The sequence below is a fragment of the Pan troglodytes genome, chromosome 6 (assembly GCF_028858775.2).
Source record: "Pan troglodytes isolate AG18354 chromosome 6, NHGRI_mPanTro3-v2.0_pri, whole genome shotgun sequence".
In the NCBI taxonomy this organism is placed as follows: Eukaryota; Metazoa; Chordata; class Mammalia; order Primates; family Hominidae; genus Pan; species Pan troglodytes.
The window spans coordinates 8,804,101-8,824,175 of NC_072404.2; the positions used below are offsets into that span (position 1 = coordinate 8,804,101).

At 46.2% G+C, this 20,075-nt stretch overlaps 1 protein-coding gene across 1 annotated transcript in view; it reads right to left on the reverse strand.

Annotated features, from left to right (window-relative positions):
* Positions 1 to 20,075, reverse strand: part of GNA12 (G protein subunit alpha 12) — a 140,417-nt gene that overhangs the window by 114,716 nt on the left and 5,626 nt on the right. The gene's annotated exons all lie outside the window — the stretch shown is intronic.

The following is a 20,075-nucleotide window of genomic DNA, read 5'->3' on the forward strand; positions in this document are numbered from 1 at the left end:
ATCAGCTCTTGATAGAGATCAGCTGATTACAGATTCTTGACTCTCCCAGATCTACTGAATCAGAACCTCCTAGAAGGAGCTCAGGTATCCCTTAAGATTACAGGCGTGAGCCGCCGCGCCTGGCCCAGTGTGTAGTCTTTTATCTCTCGCCACCCCCCACCTTTGACCCTGAGTCCCCAAAGTCCAATCTCTGTGCAGTGTCTGTTAACTCTGCTGATTATTTCTTTTGCAGTGCCGAAGCTTTTTAGTTTAATTAAGTCCCATCTATTTGTTTTTGTTGCATTTGCTTTTGGGTTCTTGGTCACAAAGTCTTTGCCTAAGCCAACGTCTAGGGTGTTTCCGATGTTATCTTCTAGAATGTTTATGGTTTCAGGTTGTAGATTTAAGTCTTTGATCTATCCTGAGTTGATTTTTGTATAAGGTGAGAGATGAGGATCCAGTTTTATTCTTCTACATGTGGCTTGCCAATTATCTCAGCACCATTTGCTGTCCTTTCCCCACTTTGTTTTCATTTGCTTTGTTGAAGATCAGTTGGCTGTAAGTATTTGGCTTTATTTCTGGGTTCTCTATTATGTTCCATTGGTGTCTGTGCCTATTTTTATATTAGTACCATGCTGTTTTTGTGACGATAGCCTTATAGTATAGTTTGAAGTCAGGTAAAGTGATGCCTCCAGATTTGTTCTTTTTGCTTAGTCACAGATCTAAACTCCCCGGAAGGCTGGGCACGGTGACTCACAACTACAGTCCCAGCAGTTTGAGATGCTGAGGTGGGAGGATCACTTGAGCCCAGGAGGTCAAGGGTGCAGTGACCTATGATCGTGCCACTGTACTCCAGCCTAGGCAATGGAGCAAGACCCTGTTTCAGAAACAAAACAAAAACCAACTCCCTGACAACCTTGAATGCACATAATATGTATTATTTGTCACTTGCTACAAATACTACAAATCATGGCATGAATTTGTATCACTTATGAGTCAAGATTTTGTAATCCTTGGAAAATGATTAGAAAGTCTTGCTTGTTTGTGGAAATGACCTCCCATAGGAGGCCAAATATGGCTGGGCGCGGTGGCTCATGCCTGTAATCCCAGCACTTTGGGAGGCCGAGGCAGGCAGATTATCTAAGGTCAGGAGTTCAGGACCAGCCTGGCCAACATGGCGAAACCCTGTCTCTACTAAAAAATACAAAACTTGGCTGGGTGTGGTGGAGGGCGCCTGTAATCCCAGCTACTGGGGAGGCTGAGATAGGAGAATTGATTGAACCTGGGAGGCGGAGGTTGCAGTGAGCCGAGATCGCGCCATTGCACTCCAGCCTGGGCAACAAGAGCAAAACTCTGCCTCAAAAAAAAAAAAAACCAAAAAAACAAAAAAACAAAAAAACGGGAAGGCCAAATACTAGGTCTGGCATGGTAGCTCACACCATGTAATCCCAGCACTTTGTGAGGCTGTAATCCCAGCACTTTGTGAGGCTGAGGTGGGCAGATCACTTGAGGCCAGGAGTTTGAGACCAGCCTGGCCAACATGGTAAAACCTCCATCTCTATTGGAAACACCAAAATGAGCCAGGCATGGTGGTGAACGCCTGTAATTCCAGTTACTTGGGAGGCTGAGGCATGAGAATTGCTTGATCCCAGGAGGCTGAAGTGGCAGTGAGCTGCGATCACACCACTGCACTCCAGCCTGGGCAACAGAGCAGGACTCTGTCTCAAAAAGAAAAAAAAAAAAAAAAAAAAGGCCAAACACTAGTATTGAAATAGAAGGGAGGAGAAATTGGAGAATCCAAAGAAAGCAATGTTTCTGAGACAGAAATAGGGAATTTTGAACCACTAAAGAGTGGACTGGAATTCAGAACAGGTTTTTGGCTCATCCAGTTCACACAGGGTTTATTCCTCATTCAGTTTTAAGAAATTAAGAAAAACTGATTCACAAAACAGTTTCAGCAAGTGCTCCAGACAACACTCACAAATAACTTTAAATCCTTATAAATAAGCCAGGCATGGTGGGAAGCTGAGGTGGGAGGGTTGCTTGAGTCCAGGAGTTTGAGGCTGCAGTGAGCTATGATTGTACCACTGCACACCAGCCTGAACAACAGAACAAGACTCTGTCTCTATTTTTTTTTAATCTTTATGCCTTGTGTTTATGTAATCATAAAACATTTTAAAGAGTTATTTACTTTTCTTTTTTCTTTTTTTTTTTTTGAGATGCAGCTCTGTTGCCCAGGTTGGAGTGCAGTGGTGCAATCTCGGCTCACTACAACTTCTGCCTCCCAGGTTCAAGCTATTCTCCTGCCTCAGCTTCCTGAGTAGCTGGGATTACATGCACACACCACCATGCTTGGCCATTTTTTGTATTTTAAAACAGATGGGGTTTTATCACATTGGCCAGGCTGGTCTCAAACTCCTGACCTCAAGTGATCCACCTGCCTCCGCCTCCCAAAGTGCTGGGATTACAGGTGTGAGCCACCGGGCCTGGCCAAGAGTTACTTACATTTTTAAATGACACATTATGGCATTTTATGGGAGAAATTCTTCTGCTGTCAGCAATATTCGATTTGAGGATTTGACCAGGTCTCTGGACATCTCCACATGTGTCAATGGGCTAAGGTGCTTTAAATAAACAAGGTTATCTGCATACTCCACAATAATCTCTTAATTATCCCTTCTGTTTGTATGGCATGCTAAAAGTTTTGAAGTACTTACAGGTGCATTATCTCATTTGCCCTCTCTACACTGCTGGGGAAAGGTGACTGCCTTACAAGTATCTGAATCCAGGTGGCTAACCTCTCCTGGCAAGGGAAGTATGGTTAGTACACTGCAAACCCTGAACTGGAAGTCTGACACACAGCATTCTCTGTGTATAATAGGATGGAGAAAAACATGAGAACTTTGAAGTTTGGCTCCATCACCTACCAGCTGTGTGACCTTGAACAAGTCATACAGTATCTCTGAGACGTAGTTTCCTTGTCTGTAAAATCAGGATGAAAATAAAGCTGTACTACACCTTAAATAAGTTAATACAGATAAGGTCCTAGAACTGGACTTTAGCACATAACAGGCCCTCAGTAAATGGTAATATTGTTATTATTATCATCGTGGAGCTTTGGGAATCGGGTATTGCAAATTTAGAATAACAGTGGCAGGCTGGTGAAGAATCTATAAAGACAATACCTTGTATGGTATGATATTAAAAATTAAAACCTGGGAGGTGGTCTGGTTAAATAAATTAAGGTACATCCATATAAGTACAATAACATATTATTCCTGGCCAGGCATGGTGGCTCACGCCTGTAATCGTAGCACTTTGGGAGGCCGAGGTGGGCAGATCATCTGAGATCTGGAGTTTGAGACCAGCCAGGTCAACATGGTGAAACCTTCTCTCTACTAAAAATACAAAAATTAGCTGGGTGTGGAGGCACGTGCTACTTGGAAGACTGAGGCAGGAGAATCACTTGAATCCAGGAGGCAGGGGTTACAGTGAACTGATATCGCACCACTGCACTCCAGCCTGGGCAACAGAGCGAGACTGTCTAAAAAAACAAACAAAATAACATATTATTCCTAAAAAGAATATGCAAGACCAAAATGTGTAAATAGATGGCCCACAGACATGCTTTCTTGGTCTACCAGCTGTTAAAAAAATTGGTAGAGAGTAGGAGGAGTAGACTGAATGTTCCTCCCAACTTGTATTCAGTTCCACGTCCGGAGCTAAGGAGAAGCCAGGAAGAGGGAGTCTGACAGCAGGGCCTGAAACCTTCATGTGACATGGTAAGCTCACCTGAAATCTCTAGGAAAGGAAGCAGCCACAGGGACTCTCACTCTCCAGTGGGCCAGCAGTGAGGGGATCAGGAACTCAGAGGCCTGGTATAGGGCCCAAGACGCTGGGATTCCCAATAGGAATAGGATCCCCTTAGGTCCCATGCATGCAGTCTCCTTATGAGGTCCTAGTAGGGCCTCTCTGGCCTGGGGAGAATGTGGGTGATATGGTTTGGCTGTGTCCCCACCCAAATCTCATCTTTAATTGTAGCTCCCATAATTCCCTCATGTTGTGGGAGGGACCCAGTGAGAGATAATTGAATCATGGGGTGATTTCCCCCATGATTCCCCCAGACTGTTCTTGTGGTAGTGAATAAGTCTCACGAGATCTGATGGTTTTATAAGGGGAGACCCCTTTCACTTGGCTGTCATTCTTCTGTTATCTGCCACCATGTAAGAAGTGCCTTTCACCTTCCACCATGATTGTGAGGCCTCCCCAGCAACATAGAACTGTGAGTCCATTAAACCTCTTTCTTTTGTAAATTGCCCAGTCTCAGGTATGTCTTTATCAGCAGCGTGAAAACGAACTAATACAGTCTGAGAGCTCTGTGGGGTGAGAGGACTGGGAGATTTCCCCCATCCCTGAACATGGGAGCTGCCAACAACTTCAGCTCTGAGACCTCTTCACTTCCTCCTGGTGCTCATCACAGGAGTGGCATCCTGCCTGTTACCTTACCTTTCTCCACTGTATAGGAGACCCTAAAGGCTCCCCCTGAAAGCCAAAGAGCTATGAGTGAGAATAAGAAAATGTCAATAGACTTAAGGGGACCGAGGTGCCAGAGAGAAGAAGAAAAAGTAGGATATCTCACATAATAGTAAATGAATGAATGGAAACTTTATATCGCCATCATTGTCACCACCATCACTATCACCATTGTCACATCACTGTCACCATCACCATCGTGATCATCATAATCATCATCACCACCATCACTGTCACCATCATCACCACCATCACTATCAGCATCATCACCATCACCATCATCACCACCACCACCATCATCATCACCACCTTCACTATCACCATCACTATAATCACCACCATCACTATCACTATCACCATCATCACCACCACCACCATCATCACCACCATCACTATCGCCACCACCATAATCACCACCATCACTATCAGCATCATCACCATCACCATCATTGCCACCATCACTATCACCATCACCATCATCGTCACCATCACTGTCACCATCACCATCAGATCATCATAATCATCATCACCACCATCACTATCACCAACACCAACACCATCATCATCATCACCACCATCACTATCAGCATCATCACCATCACCATCATCACCATTGCCACCATTATCATCACCACCTTCACTATCACCATCACTATAATCACCACCATCACTATCACTATCACCATCATCACCACCATCACTATCACCACCACCATCATCACCACCATCACTATCAGCATCATCACCATCACCATCATCACCACCATCACTATCACCATCACCATCATCGTCACCATCACTGTCACCATCACCATCACATCATCATAATCATCATCACCACCATCACTATCACCAATACCAACACCATCATCACCACCATCACTATCAGCATCATCACCATCACCATCATCACCACCACCACCACCATCACGATCACCATCACATCATAACCACCACCACCACCATCACTATCACTATCACCCTATCACCACCATCATTATCACCATCACCATCATTATCACCATCACCATCATCACCATCACTATCACCATCACCACCACCATTAACATCACCACCATCACTATCACCACCATCACTATCATCACCACCATCACCATCATCATATCACCACCATCACTATCAGCATCACTATCACCATCTTCATCATCACCACCATCACTATCACCATGGTTCCACCTTAGAAGAATTGTCAATGGCATAAAAAGACATTGTATTTGGCTGGGGACAGTGGCTCATGCCTGTAATCCCAGCACTTTGGGAGGCTGAGGCAGGTGAATCACCTGAGGTCAGGAGTTCAAGACCAGCCAGGTCAACATGGTGAAACCTTCTCTCTACTAAAAATACAAAAATTAGCTGGGTGTGGTGGTGCACGCCTGTAATCACTGCTACTCATGAGGCTGAGGCAGGAGAATTGCTTGAACCCAGGAGATGGAGATTGCAGTGAGCCAAGATCATGCCACTGCACTCCAACCTGGGTGACACAGTGAGAATCTGTCTCAAAAAAAAAAAAAAAAAAAAAGAAAAGAAAAGAAAAAGAAAGAAAAGAAAAGACATTGTACAACAACAGCAAATCATAATTTTAAAAAATTAATGGAAGAGGGAATGGTAAACATTGATAACAAAACAAGAGACCTAGAAGATAAAATAAAAAAAAATCTCAAAACCCAGAGAACAAGTATAAAGAGATGGGAATTATAAGAGGAAGAGCAGGACAGTTAGAGGAGAGATCCAGGAGTTCTAATATGTGAACTGTGAGTTCCAAGAGGAAGGGGAAAGAGATGGAGAGGAGGAAATATTTAAAGAAATAATAGATTCCCTTTTCTGACAGTATAGTGAGCAAAACACTCAGATCAACCCTCCTGCAGCAACAATTTAAAATGCTGTACAAACCACACAGAAGGTTTTTTTTTTTTTTTTTTTTTTTTTTTTTAAGTGTTACTGAGCTGAGTAAGAAAGCCTCAGAGGCCAAAATCAAAGTGAAAGCAGAAATTCAGAGTTAAACTGACACACTGTGAGGCCTCTAGCTGCCTCAGGGGCATCTGCAGAACCCTTGTAAACTGACCTTCTGGCCGGCACAGTGGCTCACACCTGTAATCCCAGCATTTTGGGAGGTTGAGGTGGGTGGATACCTGAGGTCAGAAGTTCGAGACCAGCCTGACCAATATAGTGAAACCCTCTCTAATAAAAATACAAAAATTAGCCAGGTGTGGTGGCACATGCCTGTAATCCCAGCTACTCAGGAGGCTGAGGCAGGAGAATCACTTGAACCTGGGAGGCAGATATTGCAGTGAGCCGAGATCGCACCACTGCACTCCAGCCTGGGTAGCAAAGTGAGACTCCATCTCAAAAAATAAACAAAAAATAAAAATAAACAAAGACCAGCCATATGCTTATAAGAGACACACCACACTTTGGGACGATGAGGTGGGCGGATCACAAGGTCAGGAGATAGAGACCATCCTGGCCAACATGGTGAAACCCCATCTCTACTAAAAATATTTTTAAAAAATGAGCTGGGCATGGTGGTGCGTGCCTGTAATCCCAGCTACTCAGGAGGCTGAGGCAGGAGAATAGCCTGAACCAGGGAGTTGGAGGTTGCAGTGAGCCGAGATTGTGCCACTGCACTCCAGCCTGGTGACAGAGTGGGACTCTGTCTAAAAAAATAATAATAATAAAATAAATAAATAAAATAAATAAAAAAAGAGACACACCCATTAAGGACCCAGAAAAGATCAAAGATCAAAGTAAAAGAATGGAGAAAGATTTACCACGCAAGTATTAACCATAATAAGTATAGCATATCAATATTAATAGAAGGCAAAATAGATTTTAAGCCTAAAAGAATTAGAATTACTAGTGATAGAGAGGGTCATATATGCAATAAAAGGTTTAATTCATAAGCAAGGTATAACCATTCTAAACTTGTATGCACCTAATAATATAGCCTCAAATATTTAAGGCCAGGCTGGCTGCAGTGGCTTATGCCTATAATCCTAGCACTTTGGGAGGCCAAGGCAGGAAGACTGCTTGAGTTCAGGAGTTCCAGACTAGCCCAGGTAATATAGTGACACCCTGTCTCTACAAAAATTTAAAAAATTAGCCAAGCATAGTGGTACATGGCTATTTCCCAGTTACTTGGGTGGCTGAAGGGGCATGATCACTTGAACTGGAGAGGCTGAGGCTGCAGTGAGCCATGATTGTGCTGCTGCACTCCAGTATGGGAGACAGCAAGACCCTGTCTGGAAAAAAAAAAAAATTAAAGGCTCAAAACTAAGAGAACATAAAGGAGAAACTGAGGAATCCATCCTCACTGCTGGGTGTGAGTGTGGGTTATCTCTTCTAGTAATTAATAGTTCAAACAGCTGAAAAATACAATTGTAGCAGTCTAATATATGAGTAGTCTCCAAATGAACCACTTCTCCGGGTATCCATTCCCTTGTGTAACCCCTCCACTTAAATCTGGATTGGGCTGGAACTTATTTTGACAAATAGAATGTGGCAGACGCAATATTCTACCAGTTCCAAGTCTAAGCCTTAAGAAAGCCTGATAGCTTTGTTTTTGTGTTCCTGGAGCCCTGTAAGTCATGTGGGAAGTCCAGCTACTCTTTTGGAGAGACCCATGGGAGAGGTAAAGGGCCTGAGAGTACGTGGGGAGGAAGAGAGTCCTACTCATCCCAACGTCCCAGCTGAGCCAAGCCTTCAGTCAATCTGCTAGCAGAATACAGTCGTAGGAAAGACTAGCCTGCCTGCCCAGCTGAGTCCAGCCCAGGGTGCAGATTCATGACAAAATAGTGTTTTAAGCCACTAAAATCTGTAGTGGTTAGTTATGCACCAACAGATCACTGAAGCAACAGTGAACAAGTTTGGCCTAATAAATACATTTCAAACTGTGTGTCTTATATGGTTTGGCTGCATCCCCACCCAAATCTGACCTTGAATTGTAGCTCCCATAATTCCCACATGTTGTGGGAGGGACTTGGTGGGAGGTAATTGAATCATGGGGCGGGTCTTTCCCGTGCTGATAGTGAACAAGTCTCAGGAGATCTGATGGTTTATGAAGGGGAGTTCCCTCCACAATTTCTTCTTGCCTGCCGCCATGTAAGACGTCCCTTACTCTCTCGCCATGATTGTGAGGCCTCCCCAGCCATGTGGAACTGTCAGTCAATTGAACCTCTTTCCTTTATAAATTACCTGGTCTTGGGTATGTCTTTTTTTTTTTTTTTTCTGAGACGGAGTCTTGCTCTGTCAACCAGGCTGGAGTGCAGTGGCACAATCTCGGCTCGCTGCAACCTCCGCCTCCTGGGTTCAAGCAATTCTCCTGCCTCAGCCTCCTGAGTAGCTGGGATTACAGGTGCATACCACCGTGCCTGGCTAATTTTTGTATTTTTTTTTTTTTCCAAGAAAGAGTCTCACTTTGTCACCCAGGCTGGAGTGCAGTGGTGCGATCTCAGCTCAGTGCAGCCTCTGCCTCCCGGGTTCCAGTGATTCTCTTGGCTCAGCCTCCCAAGTAGCTGGGACTACAGGCACATACCACCACATCCAGCTAATTTTTGTATTTTTAGTAGAGATGGGGTTTCACCATGTCAGCCAGGTTGGTCTCAAACTCCTGACCTCGTGATCTGCTCGCTTCGGCCTCCCAAAGTGCTGGGATTACAGGCTTGAGCCACCGCACCCGGCCCTATTTTTGTATTTTTAGTAGAGATGGGGGTTTCACCATGTTGGTTAGGCTGGTCTCGAACTCCTGACCTCTTGATTCGCCCGGTGTGGCATCCCAAAGCACTGGCATTACAGGTGTGAGCCACCACATCCGGCCCTAGGGTATGTCTTTATTAGCAGCTTGAGAACAGACTAATACAGTGTCCCAGAATTAGAGAATACATGTTCTGTTCAAATACAAGAAACATTTTCAAAAACTGACCAAATACTAGGACACAAAGCAAGTTTCAATACATTTTAAAGGAGTGGTATCATACAGGCCACATTCTCTCACCATGTTGCAATTACATTTGAAATCATTAAAAGATATCTTCTAAAAACTCCACAGATACATAAGTTAAAAATACACTTCTAAATAAACTCATCAAGCAAAGATGAAATGTAAAGAAAATTTGATCTATTTAAGAATGAACAACAGTGACATTACTACATATCAAAATGTTCATGATGTAGCTAAGGCTGAAACTAGTGGGAAATTCATAGGCTTACAGATTTATGTTATAAAACAAGAATGGTTGCGGCCGGGCATAGTGGCTCACGCCTGTAATCCCAGCACTTTGGGAGGCCGAGGCGGGCGGATCACGAGGTCAGGAGATCGAGACCATCCTGGCTAACATGGTGAAACCCCGTCTCTACTAAAAATACAAAAAATTAGCCGGGCATGGTGGCGGCTGCCTGTAGTCCCAGCTACTTGGGAGGCTGAGGCAGGAGAATGGAGTGAACCTGGGAGGCGGAGCTTGCAGTGAGCAGAGATCGCGCCACTGCACTCCAGCCTGGGGGGTGACAGAGTGAGACTCCGTCTCAAAAAAAAAAAAGAAAAAAAAAAAGAACGGTTGCATGTTATTGAGCTCACCATGTCAGCATGTCAACATGCAAAATAAGGACTTAAGTTGGACATGGTGGTGCACGCCTATAGTCCCAGCTACTTGGGAGGCTGAGGTGTGAGGATCGCCTGAGCAGGGAGGTTGAAGCTGCAGTGAGCTATGATCATGCCACTGTGCTCCAGCCTGGGCGACAGAGTGAGACAGTCTCCAAAAAAAAAAAAAAAAAAAAAAAAAGAAAAAAGAAAAAGGAGGACTTAGAAAAAGAACAGCAAAACAAACCTTATGAAGGAAAAAGGCTAACAGGATACAAGAGGCTCAAGCGTGGCCAAGTGAGTCAGGTGTGAGACCTTTAATGATGTCAGCACCAGGCAGGTGCAAACCAAACCTTTTGCAGGGTGTTGGCCAAGGATGGGACTAACCTAGGGCAAGCAGAATAGCTCATGGAAGCCAAGCTATGTTTCTAGCCTGCCACTCCATGAGACTCACTTTAACCTCTGACTCCTGGGTTCAAGCGATTCTCCTGCCTCAGCCTCCTGAGTAGCTTGGATTACAGGCACATACCACCATGCATGGCTAATTATTTTGTATTTTTATTAAAGACGGGGTTTTGCCATGTTGGCCAGGCTGGTCTCAAACTCCTGGCCTCAAGTGATCCTCCCACCTTGGCCTCCCAAATTGCTGGGATTACAGGCGTGAGTCACCATGCCTGGCCATCCTTAATAATCTTAAAGTTCTCTTAAAAATATTTTAACTATCTTACTGCTCGGATTGAACATATTTCTTTTTCTTTTAGGGACAAGGTCTCACTCTGTTACCCAGGCTGGAGTGCAGTGGTGTGATCATAGCTCACTGCAGCCTCAACCTCCCAGGCTCAAGTGATCTTCTGCCTCAGCCTCCTGACTAGCTGGGACTACAGGCATGTGCCACCACACCTGGATAACTTTTTATTTTTTGTAGAGATGGGGGTTTCACTATGTGGCCCAGGCTGGTCTTGAAACTCCTGGACTCAAGCAATCCTCCTGTCTCAGCCTCCCAAAGTGTGGGGATCACAGGCATGAGCCACTATGCCCCTGGATTGAACATATTCCTTTCTGTCTGGGGCAGGTTGCTGTGAGATATTACTTCCTCTGGTCCTTCTTGTTGTATCATCAAAATAGGATAATAGAGTAGCCTTCAAAAACTGTAGATTGAATTACTGTTACTGATTCTTCACTCTCTTATAGTTGGACTATACATTCACACCTTTGACACTGACTCCCAGCAGGCACAAGTGGTCTTCCTCTCCCATTGTCTTTGGGCTTGACCTTGTAACTTACCTTGGCCAGTGGGATATCAACAGATATGAGGCAAGGAGAGGCTTGAAATAGGCATGCCATATTTGGGTTGGCTTGGCCTCTTGTGCCCTGGAGAGGAAACGTCCGAGGAGGAGGAGACACACACAGCAGACCTAGACACACACACACAGCAGGCCTAGAGACACATACAGCCGACCTAGACACACACACACAGCAGGCCTAGAGACACATACAGCCGACCTAGACACACACACACAGCAGGCCTAGAGATACACACAGCCGACCTAGACACACACACACAGCAGGCCTAGAGACACACACAGCAGACCTAGACACACACACAGCAGGCCTAGAGATACACACAGCAGACCCAGACACACACACAGCAGGCCTAGAGACACATATAGCAGACCTAGACACACACACACAGCAGGCCTAGAGACACATACAGCAGACCTAGACACACACACACAGCAGGCCTAGAGATACACACAGCCGACCTAGACACACACACAGCAGGCCTGGACCCAACACATCCCAGCTGAGCACAGCCTAGATCAGCTGATTCGCAGTCAAACCAAAGGCATGTGACTGAGAAGAAGTGGCTATTGTTTCAAGCCATTGGATTTAGGATAGTTTGTTATGCAGTGTTACTATGGCAATAGCTGATGAATACAAATTTTTTTTTTTTTTTTTTTGAGATGGTGGGAGTCTCACTCTATTGCCCAGGCTGGAGTACAATGGTGTGATCTTGGCTCATTGCAACCTCCACCTCCAGGTTCATGTGATTCTCCTGCCTCATCCTCCTGAGTAGCTGGGACTACAGGTGTGCACCACCACGCCCAGCTAATTTTTGTATTTTTAGTAGAGATGAGGTTTCCCTATGTTGGCCAGGCTGGTCTTGAACTCTTGACCTCAGATGACCTACCTGCCTCAGCCTCCCAAAGTGCTGGATTACAGGCTTGAGCCACCATGCCTGGTCTGATGAAAACAAAATCTATTACCTGATTTCTTTGCAACTGTAGTTCTAGGGTGAAAGGGCTTTCCCCGTGTTAAAGGTGACAGGCCAGGAGCTGCTTTATTATCTAGCCTGTCTGGGGAATGGGATGTTGTTTTTAGTCAAACACCCTGGTGCTGCCTGTATTCTCCCTGGATTCACAGGTTGCAAGAATAAACAAGGTCCTGTTGATTTTACCTTCTGATTTTTGTTGCCATGGAAACCAGCACCTGGATAATTGCAGGGCCTCAGCCCCTGCAAGGTGCTGTCAGGATAGCTAAGTGTCTCCAGGGAGACCGTGCTCATAGCCCGGCCCCTCGTTGAGATCGACCATGTTCCACGGATATTTACAGCAGCCACTGATTGTCTGCGTCCCCTGTGTGTTTGCCACTGTGGCTCTTCCGTCCCTGAGCGCTGCCTCTGTCTGGTTCATCCTAAAGCCAAAACCCCCCCAAAGGCCAGGCACAGTGGCTCATGCCTGTAATCCCAGCACCCTGGGAGGCTGAGGTGGGTGGATCACCTGAGGTCAGGAGTTTGATACCAGTCTGGTCTACATGGTGAAACCCAAATTAGCCAGGCATGGTGACTCACACCTGTAATCCCAGCTACTTGGGAGGCTGAGGCAGGAGAATCGCTTGAACCCGGGAGGCAGAGGTTGTAGTGAGCCAAGATTGCACCATTGCACTCCAGCCTGGGCAACAAGAGTGAAACTCTGTCTCAAAAAAAAAAAAAAAAAAAAAAAAAAAGAAAAGAAAGAAAAAAAAAAGAAAAGAAAGAAAAAAAAAAGAAAAGAAAAAAGGCTGGGTGCAGTGGCTCATGCCTGTAATCCCAGCACTTTGGGAGGCCGAGGCAGGCAGATCACGGTCAGGAGATTGAGACCATCCTGCCCGACATGGGGAAACCCCATTTCTATTAAAAATACAAAAATTAGCCAGGCGTGGTGGTGCACGCCTGTAATCCGAGCTACTTGGGAGGCTGAGGCAGGAGAATTGCTTGAACCGGGAGACAGAGGTTGCAGTGAGCTGAGATTGCACCACTGCACTCCAGCCTGGGTGACGGAGCAAGACTCTGTCTGAAAAAACAAAAAACAAAAAACAAAAAAAAACAAAAAAACCCACAAAACCTCAAAGAGTGGATGCTTACCCCTTCAGCCCTCTCAAAGCCCCATGTCAGAAACAGAGCCTCAGTTTCCTCATCTGTAACATGCAAAATCCTTGAATCTCTTTTAAGTGCCAGATCTGTGTTCAGTCCCTTTAGAAGACACATGCATTAGTGCATGGCTAACCTGGCGTGGGGACAGGCAGGGGACAGGAACAGCTCAGAGGCACTCCACTGTCCCCGGCAGAAGCCCCTCAACAAATGTCTGCTTCAGCCATGAAGGAAAGAGGCATGAAGAGGCATCCATGAACTTAGAGATAGATGCCAAGGGGGCTGGTCCCAGCTGTTGTGCTCATGGCCAGTGTCTTAGTCCATTTGTGCAGCTACAACAGGATACCCGAGGCTGGGGAATTTATAATGAATAGAAATTGATTTCCTCACAGTTCTGGAGGCTGGGAAGTCCAAGATTAAAATGTCAGCACCTGGCTGGGCACAGTGATTCCCACCTATAATCCCAGTGCTTTGGGAGGCCGAAGCGAGAGGATTCCTTGAGGCCAGGGGTTTCGAGACCAGCCTAGCCAACACAGTGAGACCCAGTCTCTACAAAAAATCAAAAAAACAAAACAAAACAGGCCTGCTAGCGTGTGCCTGTAGTCCCAGCTACAGGAGGCTGAGGCTGGAGGATTGTTTAAACCCAGGAGCTTGAGACTGCAGTGAGCTATGGTCACATTACTGCATTCCAGCCTGGACAACAGAGTGAGACCCTGTCAATCAATCAATCAATCAATCAATCAATCAATCAATACCAGCATCTGGCAAGGGACTTCTTGCTGCAACCTGCCATGGCAGAGGGACAAAGAGAGTCAAAAGGGAGCTGAACTCACCCTTTTATAATCCCACCTGTGGGGTAGAGCCCTCTGGGCCAATCACCATATATATATATATATATACATATAAATATATTATAATTTATATATAATTATATATTTATATATTATATATATTATTATAATATATTTATTATATATTATATTATATTTATTAAATAATAAATAAATATTTATTTATTTATTTATTTTGAGATGGAGGCTTGCTCTATCACCCAGGCTGGAGTGGCACAATCTCGGCCCACTGCAACCCCTGTTTCCTGGGTTCAAGCGATTCTTCTGCCTCAGCACCCCCAAGTAGCTGGGATTACAGGTGCCCGCCACCACCACATCCGGCTAATTTTTGTACTTTTAGTAGAGATAGGGGTTTCATCATGTGGGCCAGGCTGGTCTCGAACTCCTGACCTCAGGGGATCTGCCTGCCTCAGCCTCCCAAAGTGCTGGGATTACAGGCATGAGCCACTGGGCCCAACCGAGCGTGTGATTTTGAGCGAGAGGTTTCACGTCGCTGCGTCATTTGTATCTCGTGTCATATGAAGATCATGATAGTGATAATAATTAACATTTTTTGAGAGCCGACTTTGTGCCGGGCACTCTCCTTAGGACTTTATGTGTATTATCTCCTTGGATCTTGATTTTAGTCCTATTGTGCTATTGTACATACTCTTATTGTTCCCACTTTACAGATAAGGAAAAGCGAGGCCCAGTGAGGTTAAGGAATTTGCTTAGGATCACACAGCCAGTTACAGGCAGAGCCAGGATTCAAAGACAGACAGGTGGCCCTGAGCCCATGCTCTGAACTGTGACACTCTGTGCCACATGGGAGTGGTATGAGTAAGGATCAGCCCGGTGGTGACGAAGGAGGGAGCTGCCTTTCATGGCTTTTTTTTTTTGAGACAGAGTCTTGCTCTGTTGCCCAGGCTGGAGTGCAGTGGCGGGATCTTGGCTCACCACAACCTCCACCTCCCAGGTTCGAGCAATTCTCCTGCCTCAGCCTCCCAAGTAGCTGTGATTTCAGGTGTCCCCCTCTACCACTCCTGGCTAATTTTTTTGTATTTTTAGTAGAGACAGGGTTTTACCATGTTGCCCAGACCTCAACTGATACGCCGGCCTCGGCCTCCCAAAGTGCTGGGATTACAGATGTGAGCCACCGCGCCCGGCCCTTTTCATGGCTTTTAACACCCAAGACTTATTTCTGGTTTGGGGACTCTCTTCCATATCATCTCACCCCAGGATCCAGGCTGACGCAGCAACCACTGTCTTGAACGTTGTTGGCCACTGAGCCAAGAGAAAGAAAGAGCTTGGGAAAGTTTTGTGCTGACAGGTGCACGGCCTGCAAGTGACACACGAGTTCTGCACACAGCGTACTGGACAGAACGGTGCTGAGGAGTTGCGTGTGTCTGCTTGGCTAAGATCCTAATCAATTATTTAATCACACATGAATGGAGGCATTGTGGTGAAGGTGCCTGGGAGGCGTGGTTAATATCCGCAACCACTTGTCTTTATGTAAAGGACGCCACCCTCAATAACGTGGGTGGGCCTCATCTGATTCGTTGTTCCTTGAGAGCAAACACTGAGGCTTCCTGGAGAAGAAATTTTTCCTCTAGACTCAAGACTGTGGCACCAGCTCCTGCCTGGGTGTCTAGCTTGCCAGCCTGCCCTGCAGACTACAGACTGGCCTGCCCCCAAGATTGTGTGAGCCAATTTATTAAAATAAAACCCGGCTGGGCATGGTGGCTCATACCTGTAATCCCAGCACTTTGGGAGGCCAAGGTGGGCGGCTCACCTGAGATCAGGAGTTCAAGACCAGCCTGGCCAACATGGTGAAGCCCCGTCTCTACTAAAAAAAAAAAATAAATAAATACAAAAATTAATCGGGCATGGTGGCGGGTGCCTGTAATCCCAGCTACTCGGAGGCTAAGACAGCAGAATTGCTTGAACCCAGGAGGCAGAGGTTGCAGTGAGCCGAGATCGTGCCACTGCACTCTAGCCTGGACAATAAAGAGTGAAACTCTGTCTCAAAAAAAAAAAAAAAAAATCACTTTACCTGTGTATGTATATAATATCATTAATATATTTGGTATTATATTATGTTATAGAATAACTATAAATATATTACAGTCATCTCGTAGTATTTATGGGGACTTGGTTCCAGAACCCCCCATGGGTACCAAAATCCCTGGATGCTCAAGTCCCTAATATAAAATGGTGTAGTATTTGCATATAACCTACGCACATCCTCCTGTACACTTTAAATAATCTCTAGATTACTTGTAATACCTAATACAATGTAAATGCTGTTCCAGACCAGCCTGGGCAACATAGTGAGACCCCATCTACACTAAAGAAAAATTTACAAAAAAAAAAAAAGGATAATGGCCGGGTGTGGTGGCTTACCCCTGTAATTCCAGCACTGTGGGAGGTCGAGGCAGGCAGAGCACTTGAGGTCCGGAGTTTGAGACCAGCCTGGCCAACATGGCGAAACTCTGTCTCTAATAAAAATACAAAATAATTAGCGATGTGTGGAGGCATGTGCCATCACAGAGTGATACCCTGTCTTAAAAACAAAAAAAAAAAAAGAAAGAAAAAGAAAAATTGAGCCAGCCATGGTGGTGCTCACCTGTAATCCCAGCTACTTGGGAGGCTGAGGTGGGAGGATCACTTGAACCTGGGAGGCGGAGGCTGCAATGAGCTGAGATCGCACCAATGTACTCCAGTCTGGGCAACAGAGCAACACTCGGTCTCGAAAATAAATAAATCAATAAATATAGTAGTTAGATTGTATTTTTAAGGTGTTTATTTTTTATTGTTATATTGTTATTTTAAGAAATATTTTCCATCCGTGGGTGATTGAATCCATAGATGCAGAACAAGCAGCTATGAGGGGCTGAGTGTGTGTGTGTGTGTGTGTGTGTGTGTGTGTGTATGTGTATATACATAATTTATTAATTATATATAAAAAAATCTCCTACTGGTTTTGTTTCTCTGGAGAACCCCCAACTAATACAGTACTAGTTATGCCTCTCCCAGCTAAGGTCCCAGGAAGTACAATACTACCCATTACCCTTAAGACATCACAGATGATCGGTCAGTACTAATAAGTGCTGTAGGGTTATTGGACAGATTCGAGTTAACGTATGGAGAACAGGCAGGGTGCAAAGTGCATCCTGGCGTAGACCCCAGCTCTGCCAGGCACTAGCTCTGTAGGCTCTTGAACAACTTCCTTACCTCCCTGTGCCTTGCTTTCTTTTTTTTTCCCGAGACGGAGTCTCTCTCTGTTGCCCAGGCTGGAGTGCAGTGGCGGGATCTTGGCTCACCACAACCTCCACCTCCCAGGTTTGAGCAATTCCCCTGCCTCAGCCTCCTGAGTAGCTGGGATTACAGTTGCGTGCCATCACGCCTGGCTAATTTTTGTATTTTTAGTAGAGACGGGGTTTCACTATGTTGGCCAGGCTGGTCTCGAACTCCTTACCTCACAATGCGCCCTCCTCGGCCTCCCAAAGTGCTGGGATTATAAGTGTGCGCCACCGCACCCGGCCCTTGGTTTTCTATTCTGTAAAATGGAAGTGAACCAGTGGAGATAAAGGGGTAAATGCAGAGAATGAACTCAGAACATGCTGGTCGCCTTGGCAGTGCTCGCTAAGTGTTTGCATTTTTTCCCTCCCTGTAACCGCTAGACCACCACGGAACTTGCATTTTTTGCTACTGGATGACAGGTCTTCCTCCTCTCCCAGGGTGGCTGTCTGGCAGGTTTCCCCACTTGCTGCAGTCTTCTCTGCCCTAGGGGACCAGTAGCCATGTTTCTGCCCCAACAAGTAACCTCCTTGCCCTGTCCTGGCTCCCGGGATCCTTCCTCTGGTGGTCTGCACAGGCCACGGCGCTCAGGGTGCCGCAGCGGCAAAGTGGGCAGTGGTCGCCCGTGTTCCAGGGAAGGAGGAGGGTGAGGGCGCCTGACCTCAGAGACCCCCAGAAGGTATCTGTGGGGGCACAGATGACCAGGAGCCCTGGAGTTAATTCCATTTGCTGGCTGTGACCTTGGAAAGCCAGCAATGATTCAGGACCGGCTGCATAATTTGTGCAAAATGAAAATGTGGGGCCTCTTGTCCAAAAAGTATTACGAATTTCAAAACAGCCACAGCAGAGCACCACGCCGAGCAAGGGCCCTTCCCAGTACAGACCCTGAGCCTCCCGAGAGTGTGAGTGCTGGGGAAATCTGGGGAAAGAGGCCAAGGCTGTCCAGAGCCGAGCCCCTCCCTGGGGATTGTGTCTGGGGCCCGCAAACTCCCCAGGCGGAGGGAAGAGCCAGTCCTCCGGAGACGCTGGGCACCGAGCCTCCTCCAGGCCCGGAGAACGAGCCTGTCGCTGTTTGCTGAGGGCCCTGACCTCTGTGGGAACACACAGGAAGTGGTTCATTTTCTCCCCACCGGTGACTCACTCCCGTCAGCCCTGCCCTTTCCAATCTCTGCTTCCTGTCCCTTAGCCGCGGCTTGGGTAATTTTGGGCAATAGAAAGGCCAGTCTGGTTGAGTCTGAAACTGCCATCTCACATGCAATTTCACACTCATCTTGCCCCCAACTGAAGGGCTGGCTTAGCCTTGGCTGGAGAGCCCTGGAGAAGGAGGGGAGAGGTCGGGGGGACTGGCTGCGGTCCTTCCTCTTTCCCCCTGGCTTCTGGGGTTGGGAGGGGAAGAGGAGGAGGAGGAGAAGGTCAGGAGTGTTGGCATAATAGTAATATCAATAACAATAGCAGCTAATATTTACTGCAAGTGGTTCTCTGGGTCTGGAGACGCTCCAAGCACTTTTCTGACAGTAAGTTATGGCATTAAGTTTTGTAACTAGGAGGTACGTCCTGTAATAAGGTCCTGTTGTAATTCCCATTTTTCTCTGTTGAGGAAACAGGCTGAGACAAGGTAGGTAATGTGCCCAAGGCCACAAAATTAGGAGGTGGCAGAGTCAGGATTGGAACCCAAGGTCTTCCTGATTCCACATCCGTTGCCCAGTCACTGCACTGCCTCACTTTCGCAAGAGTCCATATAAAGTTCCTGAGGTTGGGGCCTGGGACCCGTGGGAAGGTAAGTGTCCAGGGATTCAGCTAAGATGAGGCTTACACTTTTTTTTTTTTTTGATAGAGTCTCTCTCTGTTGCCCAGGCTGGAGTGCAGTGGCAAGATCTCAGCTCACTACAACCTCTGCCTCCTAGGTTCAAATGATTCTCCCACCTCAGCCTCCCGAGTAGTTGTGACTACAGGCATGTGCCACCACGCTTGCCTAATTTTTCTATTTTTTGGTAGAGACGGGGTTTCACTCTCGGCCAGGCTGGTCTCAAACTCCTGACCTCAAGTGATCACCCCGCCTCGGCCTCCTGAAGTGTTGGGATTACAGGCGTGAGCCACTGCGCCCGGCCTGAGATGAAGCTTATTGAGGGTACTGAGAAAGATTTTTGACTCAATTTCTGAACCTTGTGAATTCTCACAGCACTTAACAGTAAGGAATTATCTGATATTTACATGCTTGTTATCTGCTTTCCTCATTAGGATGCAAACTTCATAAAACCATTTTGTTCATCTCTCCCTGATACCTGGTATGCGCTCACTAAATGCTTGGGAACGTGAATGAATGAATGAAACGTCTTCTGACATGATCCTTGTATCTACATCTCCTTGCTGCGGCCTAGTCTCAAGTGCACCCTGAGCTCAGTGGTGGTCTTGCCTTTGCTCAGAGTGGGAT